At 47.5% G+C, this 11,523-nt stretch overlaps 2 non-coding genes across 2 annotated transcripts; one reads left to right on the forward strand and one right to left on the reverse strand.

The window, feature by feature from the left end:
• Positions 1-6,451: 6,451 nt before the first annotated feature.
• Positions 6,452-6,523, reverse strand: TRNAG-UCC (transfer RNA glycine (anticodon UCC)). The gene has a single exon. It is a non-coding gene; the product is annotated as a tRNA-Gly (tRNA).
• A 2,302-nt stretch (positions 6,524-8,825) lies between these two features.
• On the forward strand, positions 8,826-8,898 carry TRNAK-UUU (transfer RNA lysine (anticodon UUU)). Its single transcript has one exon. It is a non-coding gene; the product is annotated as a tRNA-Lys (tRNA).
• The last annotated feature ends 2,625 nt before the right edge of the window (positions 8,899-11,523 follow it).

Genomic DNA, 11,523 nt, shown 5'->3' on the forward strand with positions numbered 1-11,523 from the left:
TCGGTGTGTTCAGAATGGAGAGGGGTAACTAGTGGTGTTCCCCAATGGTCACTCCTAGGTCCAATCCAATCAATTTATTCATAAATGGTCTGGAGAAAGGGGTAAACAGGGAGGTGGCAAAATTTGCAGATGATACTAAACTGCTCAAGATAGTTAAGACCAAAGCAGACAGTGAAGAACTTCAGAGACATATCACAAAACTGTGATTGGGCAACAAAATGGCAAATGACATTTAATGTGGATAAATGTAAAGTAATGCACATTGGAAAAAATACCCCCAACTATACATACAATATGATGGGGGCTAATTTAGCTACAACTAATCAGGAAAGAGATCTTGGAATCATCGTGGATAGTTCTCTGAAGACAACCACGCAGTATGCAGCAGCAGTCAAAAGAGCAAACAAGATGTTAGGAATCATTAAAAAAAAGGAGACTAAGATAGAGAATATATTACTGCCTTTATATAAATCCATGGTAGACCCACATCTTGAATACTGTGTACAGACGTGGTGTCCTCTTTTCAAAAAAGATTTACTGGCATTAGAAAAGATTCAGAGAAGGGCAACTAAAGTGATTAGTGGTTTGGAATCGGTCGCATATGAGGAGAGATTAAAGAGACTAGAAATTTTCATCTTGGAAAAGAGAAGACTAAGAGGGGATATGATAGAGGTATATAAAATCATGAGTGGTGTGGAGAAAGTGAATAAGGAAAAGTTATTTACTTGATCCCATAATATAAGACCTAGAGGCCACCAAAGGAAATTAATAGGCAGCAAGTTTAAATCAAATACACGGAAATTCTTCTTCACACAGACACAGCCAACATGTGGAACTCCTTGCCTGAGGGAGTTGTGAAGGGTATGACTATAACAGGGTTTAAAAGAGAACTAGATAAATTTACAGGTTTCAGAATGGAAGCCATGTTAGTCTGTATCAGCAAAAAGAACAAGGAGTACTTGTGGCACCTTAGAGACTAACAAATTTATTAGAGCAACAACTCTGACATCATAATAAAAAAGGCTGACAAAGGAGGTGCTGTCGTCATCATGAATAGGTCGGAATATGAACGAGAGGCTGCTAGGCAGCTCTCTAACTCCACATTCTACAGGCCATTACCCTCTGACCACACTGATGATTATCAAAAGAAACTACACCATCTGCTCAAAAAACTCCCTGAAAAAGCACAAGAACAAATCTGCACAGACACACCCCTAGAACTCCAACCAGGGGTATTCTGTCGTCTACCCATAAACCTGGAAATCCTGGATGCCCCATCATCTCAAGCATTGGCACTCTGACAGCAGGATTGTTTGGCTATGTAGACTCCCTCCTCAGGCCCTATGCTACCAGCACTCCTAGCTATCTTTGAGACACCACTGACTTCCTGAGGAAACTACAGTCCATTGGCGATCTTCCAGAAAACACCATCTTGGCCACTATGGAGACAGAAGCCCTCTACACCAACATTCCACACAAAGATGGATTACAAGCCATCAGGAACAGTATCCCCAATAATGTCACGGCAAACTTGGTGGCTGAACTTTGTGACTTTGTCCTCACCCACAACTATTTCACATTTGGGGACAACGTATACCTTCAAGTCAACGGCACTCCTATGGGTACTCACATGGCCCCACAGTGTGCCAAAATTTTTATGGCTGACTTAGAACAACGCTTCCTCAGCTCTCATCCCCTAACGCCCCTACTCTACTTGCACTACACTGATGACATCTTCATCATCTGGACCCATGGAAAAGAAGCCCTTGAGGAATTCCACCATGATTTCAAGAATTTCCATCCCACCATCAACCTCAGCCTGGACCAGTCCACACAAGAGATCCACTTCCTGGACACTACAGTGCTAATTAGCGATGGTCATGTGAACACCACCATGTACTGGAAACCTACTGACCTCTATACTTACCTACATGCCTCCAGCTTCCATCCAGGACACACCACACGATCCATTGTCTACAGCCAAGCTCTAACATAGAACCGTATTTTCTCCAACCCCTCAGACAAAGACAAACACCTACAAGATCTCTATCAAGTGTTCTTACAACTAGAAAATCCACCTGCTGAAGTGAAGAAACAGATTGACAGAGCCAGAAAAGTACCCAGAAATCACCTACTAGAGGAAAGGCCCAACAAAGCAAGTAACAGAACGCCACTAGCCGTCACCTTCAGCCCCCAACTAAAACCTCTCCAGCGCATCATCAAGGATCTACAAGCTATCCTAAAGGACTATCTCTCACTCTCACAGATCTTGGGAGACAGGCCAGTCCTTGCTTAAGACATCCCCCCAACCTGAAGCAAATACTTACCAGCAACCAGACAACAAAAACACTAACCCACGAACCTATCCTTGCAACAAAGCCTGTTGCCAACTCTGTCCACATATCTATTCAGGGGACGCCATTATAGGACCTAATCACATCAGCCACACTATCAGAGGCTCATTCACCTGCATATCTACCAACGTGATATATGCTATTATGTGCCAACAATGCTCCTCTGCCATGTACATTGGCCAAACCAGACAGTCTCTACGTAAAATAATAAATGGGCACGAATCACATGTCAAGAATTATAACATTCAAAAATCTGTTGGAGAACACTTCAGTCTCCCTGGTCACTTGATGATAGACCTAAAAGTCGCAATATTACAACAAATAACCTTCAAAAACAGACTCCAACGAGAGACTACTGAATTGGAATTAATTTGCAAACTGGACACCATTAAATTAGGCTAGAGTAAAGACTGGGAGTGGATGGGTCATTGCACAAAGTCAAACTATTTCCCCATGTTTATTTGTCCCCCTACTGTTACTCACACCTTCTTGTCAGCTGTTGGAAATGGACCATCCTGATTATCATTACAAAAGGTTTTCTCTCCTGCTGATAATAGCTCACCTTAACTGCTCACTCTCATTATAGTGTGTATGGCAACACCCATTTTTTCATGTTCTCTGTGTATATCTATCTATCTATCTTCCTGCTGTATTTTCCACTGCATGCATCCAATGAAGTGGGTTTTAGACCATGAAAGCTTATGCTCAAATTAATTTGTTAGTCTCTAAGGTGCCACAAGTACTCCTCTTTCTTTTTGCAGATGAATTAATGGAGGTTAAGTCCATGAATGGCTATTAGCCAGGATGGGTAAGGAGTGGGATCCCTAGCCTCTGTTTGTCAGAGGGTGGAGATGGATGGCAGGAGAGAGATCACTTCATCATTACCTGTTAGGTTCCATCCCTCTGGGGCACCTGGTATTGGCCACTGTTGGCAGATATGATGCAAGGTTGGATGGACTTTTGGTCTGACCCAGTATGGCCATTCTTATGAAGGGAGGGGAAGAGCACTGCAACAGAGTTTCTGTAGTGTAGTGGTTATTACATTTGTCTAACACACAAAAAGTCCCTGGTTTTAAACCAGGCAGAAACATGAGGGCTTAATTTTCCCAGCTCCTACTGGCCTGTCCCTGCTGTTTTAGGAGCAGCAGTGATTTCTATGCTCAAAAGGTCTGTTATACTTCCCCTGCTCCCACTTTTGTCTCCTCTCCCTCTCTGAATGCCCGTGAAGTGGCTTTTCCCGTCCCGCTCCCTCCTGGACTGCTCGTGGGATGAATGTTCTGGTTGAAGAGCAGAAGAGCTCCCAGGTAGACAAGGTGTCTGGGACTCTAATTAGGCAGCACTCACAGACCCAGAGCATGGACACTGCCCAAGGTGGAGTGTGACCAACCAGATGCAGCCAAGTCATCTCTAGTTGCAGGCCATGAGGTGTAGGCCCTTAAAAGAGGAAGGGGCTATGTGCTCAGGAGTCACTCACAAGCTTGTACCTCCAGTGAATGCCCTTTGCCTGGACTGCCTGGCCAGTGGTTCTCTGCGTTGTATTTCATTGAGCCTCAGGAAGACTTACCTTCATCGCACCGTCCATAACTGTGCTGTGAGACACTTACCTTGCAGAATCCTGACATCTGCAGTGATGTGCCTGTCCTGGGAGCGTGAGTATGTGAGTGTAAGTGTTACCCCTCCTCCCCCACTTATTTTGAGCTTAGCTGTCAGTATAATAAATGTGCTGCTATCTGCCAGACTCTGGTGGGTCATTAGTCCTCCCTACACTTACTAGCTGGCCCAATTTTGGGTAACACCTGCATAACCCTAACCCCTGCATGGCAGAGGGTGGGGAAATGAGCTGAGGAAAGAGCCTTGGCATCAACAGGGGAAAGCTAGAGGATCTTGGCCAGTCACCTTTTGAAGCTTTGTGGTTTGGCTTCCTCTGCCCTTGGAGGTTGGTCTATGGCGGCCGGCTCTTCCTGCTGGCCTCCTTTGTGTGACTTGCCAAAGGAGGGAGTGAGGCAGGAATGGGGCAAAAGAGGAAAGTCGAGCTGAGGAAGGCAGGGCAGAAGCTAAGTGCCTCAGTGCTGCTAAGTGTGGTTAGTAGAGAGCCACCATTCGTTCTGCAAAGCCTGGGGAGGTGGGGTTATCAGGCCCCCACTCCCTCCCTCCCTCCATGAAAGCAACAACAGACAATCGTTTTGCACCTTTTTTCCTGGGTTACCTGAGCAGACACCATACCACGGCAAGCATGGAGCCCGCTCAGCTCACCATCACCGTACATCTCCTGGGTGCTGACAGATGTGGGACTGCATTGCTACACAGCAACAGCTCATTGCCTTTTGGCAGCAGACGGTGCATTATAATTGGTAGCCAGCGTCGTCATATTCCTGGGTGTTCTTTTAGCCAACCTCAGTGAGGTCGGTCAGGGGCGCCTGGGCAGATATGGGAATGACTCAACCAGGTCATTCCCATCTTCTGCCGAGCACCCAGGAGATGACGATGGCTAGCAGTCATACTGAACCATCTTCTGCCAAGCATCAGGAGATGACGATGGCTAGCAGTTGTTCTGCACCATCTGCTGCCAGCCTAAGATGTAAAAGATAGATGGAGTGGATCAAAACAAGAAATTGACCTGATTTGTTTTGTGAAATCAACAGCCTGCTAAACCCAGGTTTTTGAGTTCAATCCTTGAGGAGCCCATTCTGTGTGACAGTTGTTTGTGTTTCTCCTTGATGCAAAACCACCCCTTTTGTTGATTTTAATTCCCTGTAAGTCATGTCGTCAGTCGCCCCCCTCCATCAGAGCAATGACAGACAATTGTTTCATGCCTTTTTTCAGCGCAGATGACATAGCACTGGGATCATGGAACCCGCTCAGATCACCGCGGCAATTATGAACACAGTAAACACCATGCGCATTATCCTGGAGTATATGCAGAACCAGAAGCTGCAAAAGCAAAACCAGACAAAGAGGAGACAGCAGCGCAGTGATGAGAGTGTTGAGGACATAGACATGGACACAGACTTCTCACAAAGTACGAGCTGGGCGATGTGCCCCGGCAATGTGCAGCTCATGCTGATGAGCTCTGCATGGTCACGTGTGCTGATCAGCTCGCCACACTGGCCAAACAGGAAATGAAATTCAAAAGTTCATGGGCCTTTTCCTGTCTACCTGGCCCGTGCATCTGAGTTGAGAGCGCTGGGAGGTGCCTGGGAGGTGCGGCTGGCTACTGGGAGGTAGAATCCTGTGCCTGCCACTTGGCTTCCCAGGGATGGCTACTTGCATCCCAGAAGAAGAAGGATAGTTCTGGGTGAGAGGAAGGCAAGCAAAGCTATGGGAGGAAATTTGGGTGCGGGGTGCTGGCTTTGCACTGGGGGAGGGGGTTGGGGTGCAGGAGGGGTGGCGCTTACCCCAGGCAGTGCAGCTCCCAAAGTGACCAGTACACACAACCCTGTGTCAGCAGCTCCTAGGTGAGCCATGCCAGGGGGTCTCCGTGCGCTGCTGCCTGCAGGCACCGCCCCCAGAGCTCCCATTGGCTGCAGTTCCTTGCCAATGGGAGCTGGGGAGTTGGTACTCGGGGCAGGGGTAGTGAATGGAGACACTCCCCCCACCCCAGGGGATGCTGGGACATGCTGGCCATTTCTGGGAGTGGCACGGAGGGACAGAAGCAGTGTGGGCAGGGAGCCACCTTAGTGCTGCCGGCACATCTCTGCACACCCATTGAGGGAGTGGAGCAGAGGTCGTCCATGTGCTGCCTGGGGTAGGAGCAGTGCACAGAGCTGCCTCCCTTCCCGGGTCTATTACAGGAGGAGAGGGGGGTCTTTTGGCCTGTAAGGTGCAGCAAGTTGGACTAGATGATCGCATTGCTCCCTTCTGACCTTAAAGGCTCCAAGTCTAAAAGGGAGAGGGAAGTAAAGGAAGTTTTTTAAAAAAAATAAAACAAACATTGTAATACCAGGATAACTCCAACGACTTATTGTCTAGTCCCACCCCTTTCTTCCTCCATTGTGTTTTGAATGACCTGCAGGACATTGATTCTCTTATTCCATTGATAAATTGATACAATGTGACTGAAATTAAACCAAGTCCCAGGGGAGAAAACACCACATCAGTGCATTGGCTGGGAATCGAACCCAGGTCAACTGCTTGGAAGGCAGCTATGCTCACCACTATACCACCAATGCATCTGGGAAAAGTGTTACTTATGCTTGCCCAATGAGGCTAGAGCAGCATTGAGGAGATTTTCGGTGTGTTAAAATGTACTGGATTCTCATCACTAAAAAAAAAACGCCTCCATCTTCACTTGAGTTTGAACCATCAGCCTTTCAATTAGCCACCAAAGTTGTTAATCACAGGGTATGTCTACACTACAGGATTATTCCGATTTTACAGAAACCAGTTTTTGGAAACAGATTGTATAAAGTCGAGTGCACGCGGCCCCAGTAAGCACATTAATTCGGCTATGTGCTTCCATGTACCGAGGCTAGCGTCGATTTCTGGAGCGTTGCACTGTGGGTAGCTATCCCGTAGCTATCCCATAGTTCCTGCAGTCTCCCCTGCCCATTGGAATTCTGGGTTGAGATCCCAATGCCTGATGAGGCAAAAACAGAGTCGTGGGTGATTCTGGGTAAATGTCGTCACTCACTCCTCCCTCCGTGAATGCAACGGCAAACAATCATTTTGAGCCCTTTTCCCTGGATTGCCCTGGCAGACGCCATAGCATGGCAACCAGGGAGCCTGTTCAGCCTTTTTTCACTGTCGCCGTATGTCTACTGGATGGTGCTGACAGGCGCGCTACTGCAGTGCTACACACCAACATCCTCTTGCCTTTTGCAAGTTAGCAAAGATGATTACCAACCATACCGTGCCGTCTGCTGCTTTGCAAGTTGACAATGACAGTTACCAGTTTACTGTACCATCTGCTGCTGTCATGGGTGCTCCTGGCCGGCCTCGGTGAGGTCTGCCGGGGGTGCATGGACTCAAATGGGAAAGACTCTCCGGGTCATTCCCTTCTTTAAGTTTTGTCTAAAGGGAGAGTCAGTCCTGTCTAGACTATCAGGCAAGTCTACTAAAGACTGAGAGGCCAACGGCCGCTCCCAGTCAGAGCCCAGACATCCCCCAGAAATGATGAGCTGCATGCCATTCTAGTGGGTGCCCCTGCAACAACCCCATCCCTTGCTTCCCTCCTCCTCCAACCCTCTTGGGTTACATGTCAGTTGTCCCCCCATTTGTGTGATGAAGTAATAAAGAATGCATGAATTTGAAACAACACTGACTTTATTGCCTCTGCAAGCAGAGTTTCAACGGGGGAGGGGAGGGAAGCCTCCAGCTGCTATGATATTCCAGGCAGGACTGAATCTCCATTAGACAAAGCTTAAAGAAGAGAATGACCTGGGAGTCATTCTCATTTTTGCCCAGGCACCCCCGGCCGACCTCACCGAGGCCGGCCAGGAACACTCACGGGATGACGATGAAGGATACCAGTCCTATTGTACTGTCTGCCGTCTGGAAGGAAAGGGAAGGAAAAGGGATGTTGCTATGTAGCGCTGCAGCACCATGTCTGCCAGCAGCATCCAATAGACGTACAATGACATTGAAAAAAGGCGAGAAACAATTGTTTTTCGTTTGCTTTCATGAGGGGAGGGGCGCGGAACAACATATACCCTCAACCACCCGCAACAATGTTTTTGACCCTTCAGGATTTGGGAACTCAGCCAAGAATTCAAAGGGTTTTCGGAGAGTGTGGGAACTGTGTGATAGCTACAGTCATCAGTCGCCCCTCCCTCTGTGAGCATCCATTTCATTCTTTGGCTTTCTGGTACGCTTGTCTCAGCTCCTTAAGTTTCAGCACTGTGTTGAGTCCCTGCTGTGGCCTCTGTTTGTCATAACCTTGGAGATTTTTTTCAAATGTTTTGACATTTCGTCTTTTGAAACGGAGTTCTGATAGAACAGATTCATCTCCCCATAGAGAGATCAGCTTCAGTATGTCCCGTACGGTCCATGCTGGAGCTCTTTTTTGATTCTGGGACTGCATGGTCACCTGTGCTGATCGGCACCCCATGCTGGGCAAACAGGAAATTTAAATTCAAAAGTTTTCAGGGCTTTTCCTGTCTATCTGGCCAGTGCATCCAAGTTCAGATTGCTGTTCAGAGCGGTCACAATGGTGCACTGTGGGAGAGCACCCGGAGGCCAATACCATCTAATTGCGGCAACACTAACCTAATCCAACATGGCAATACCGATTTCAGCGCTACTCCCCTCATTGGGGAGGAGTACAGATATTGGTACTAAGAGCCCTTTATATCGATATAAAGGGCTTCGTTTTGTGGATGGGTGCAGGGTTAATGTGATTTAATGCTGCTAAATTCGATATGAACTCGTAGTGTTGACCAGGCCACACAGAGCAGCAGGTTTCCCCTATTGTTTCCTGCTCTTGTTTTCTTCACTAGTTTCTCTTCTGCACCAACTTGCTCTTCTCCTTTGTGAGCCTGGCTAACTCAGTTGGCAGAGCGTCAGACTTTTAATCTGAGGGTCCAGGGTTAAAGTCCCTGGTCAGGTGATAAACTACTCATAAGGATCTTATATTGTCTTTCTGGAGTCCTCTTTGATGTTCCTCTTTCTCTTCAGGATTTTCCCTTTCCTCAGAAAGGCCTTTTTGTGTGTGGGTTTGAAGGGGCAACTTCCTGACAGCCCCTCTGTCCTTGCAGCCTGGAGGAATAAAGGCCTCTGGGCATATAGCATGTTCCTCCCCTGCACACACACACACATACAAACACACAGAATATCCCTAAGGAACTGGAATCACCTGCTGCCTTCCCCTTTCCTGCTGGATTCCCAAACGAGGATGCTCTACAGCCCAAACCCATGTCCCTTCTTTTCCCAGTGCCCCTCAATCCCAACCCTCTGTCCCTCCTATGCACACTGCTCCTCACTCCGAACCAGAGCCTACTCCTCTTCATCCTTCTCCTCTGTCCCAATCCACATACCCCTCCTATTCCCAGTGCCCCACAATCCCAACCCACAACTCTCTCCTCCTTACACTGCTCCTTGATCCCAACCCACAGGCCCCTCCATCTCACGCTGCTTCTCAATCCCAATCCACGGCTCCCTCCTTCCCTCCAGCAGCAGGTGCCTCAGACTCCCTCAGGAAGATTTTCTTGCAAGGTTTCATGTATGAGTCTGCATGTGGATTTTACAGTATGTTGGAAATATGTTGGGTTGCTTGCTGAAATGATCACTTTTGGCTGGTGTTGGATTCCCAGTCTCCTTGTTATTCGGGCAGGAGAAATAAAGCGTTGTTATCCTTGTTGTGTGATTTGAGGGCAGCCCAACTGTGCTTGGCAGACCCCGATTGAGGGGCTCACCCTCAATTCAATAGCACTCGCTAGGCAGGGGAAAGGGGTTCCAAAGCCAAGTGGGCTGGGCCCTGGGTCCTAATACTAAAATTTAGGGGTTAGATCAATGTTAGGACAGGGTGGCAGTGAAGGGATGAGTGAGTCCCTAGACAACATAATGAGTATGGTGCCTTCTTATTTTCCCCCTTTTCCACCCAGGATGGCAGGTGAACTCTACAGAGGCACCTCTGGGCTTGCACTGACTAAGGACAACAGCTGTGATTGGGGTGCAGAGAGGGGATAGCTCATGTTAAAGGACTTTTGGTTGCTGGACTTATGAACCGTAGAGAGAAGGAAACTGCCCAGCTTATTTGGGGGTGGGTCTTTTCCTTGTAGTTTAGGTTTATGAGTTGGGGCTGCTGACATGACTTCTGCTAACCCTGGGCTTACATTGCAATGTAGACATATTCTGAGAGGGCATCTATACTGTGATAAAAGCCCTGAGGCCCGGCTGGCCTGGATCATCTGACTTGGACTCCTGGGGCTCAGGTTGTGAGGCTAAAAACTGCAGTGCAGACATTTGGGCTCAGACTGGAGCTCAGGGTCGGAGACCCTCACCCTTCATGGGGTCTTGGAAGCTGGGCTCAAGCCCAAGTGTCTACACGGTAATTTTATAACCCTGCAGCACAAGCCCCACAAGCCTGAATCAACTGACCCAGGGTTTGAGAATAGTGACTTGAGTATGTTTATGACAATGTAGACATAATGCTGTGCTATGTCCAGACTGCAATGAATCACCGAAGGCTGCCTGTCATAAACAGATAGCTACGGGTTAATGTTCTTTTACCTGTAAAGGGTTAACACAGGGAACCTGAAACACCTGACCAGAGGACCAATCAGGAAACAAGACTTTTTCAAACCTGGGTGGAGGGAAGTTTTGGGTGTGAGTTCTTTGTTCTTTGTCTTGTGTCTGTGGCGTCTCGTCTATGAGAGTGATTTTTCTATCTCCAGGATTTCTAACCTTCTGTTTCCAAGTTGTAAGTACAAGGATAGTAAGACAATAGGTTTATATTGTTTTTCTTTTGTATTTACATGTGTGTTGTTGCTGGAATGTGTTAAATTGTATTCTTTTGGAATAAGGTTGTTTATTCATTTTTTTCCTTTAAGCAATTGACCCTGTATATTGTCACCTTATTACAGAGACTATATTTTATGTCCTTTTTCATTCTTTTTATATAAAGCTTTCTTTTTAAGACCTGTTGGAGTTTTTCTTTAGTGGGGACTCCAGGGAATTGAGTCTGCAGCTCACCAGGGAATTGGTGGGAGGAAGAATTCAGGGGGAAAAATCTCTTTGTGTTAGATTTACTAAGCCTGACTTTGCATACCCTCTGGGTAAGGGGGGAAGAGAGATTAGATCTCTCGGTACTTGTGTTTCCAGGACTGGAAGCAGGGAATCTCCTAGGGTCGTCCAGGGAGGGGAGCCTGGGAGGAAGTAACAAGGAAATAAGGGGAGGGGATTATTTCCCTTTGTTGTAAGACTCAAGGCATCTGAGTCTGGGGGTCCCCCAGGGAAGGTTTTGGGGAGACCACAGTGAGCTAGGCACTGTATAATTCCTAGCTGGTGGCAGCGATATCAGGTCCAAGCTGGTAACTAGGCTTGGAGGTTTTCATGCTAACACCCATGTTTTGGACGCTAAGGTCCAGATCTGGGAAAAAATATTATGACACTGCCCCATGCCAGCTTAGGCTCCCAAGGCTTTGGCTGTGGGGTGGTAAATCTGCAGTGTAGATGTTTCAGCTCAGGCTCAATACTGGGCTCTGGGACCCCTCAAAGTTGAGAGGGAGTTTAG

This window comes from Gopherus flavomarginatus, chromosome 21, assembly GCF_025201925.1.
Source record: "Gopherus flavomarginatus isolate rGopFla2 chromosome 21, rGopFla2.mat.asm, whole genome shotgun sequence".
NCBI classification, from domain to species: Eukaryota; Metazoa; Chordata; order Testudines; family Testudinidae; genus Gopherus; species Gopherus flavomarginatus.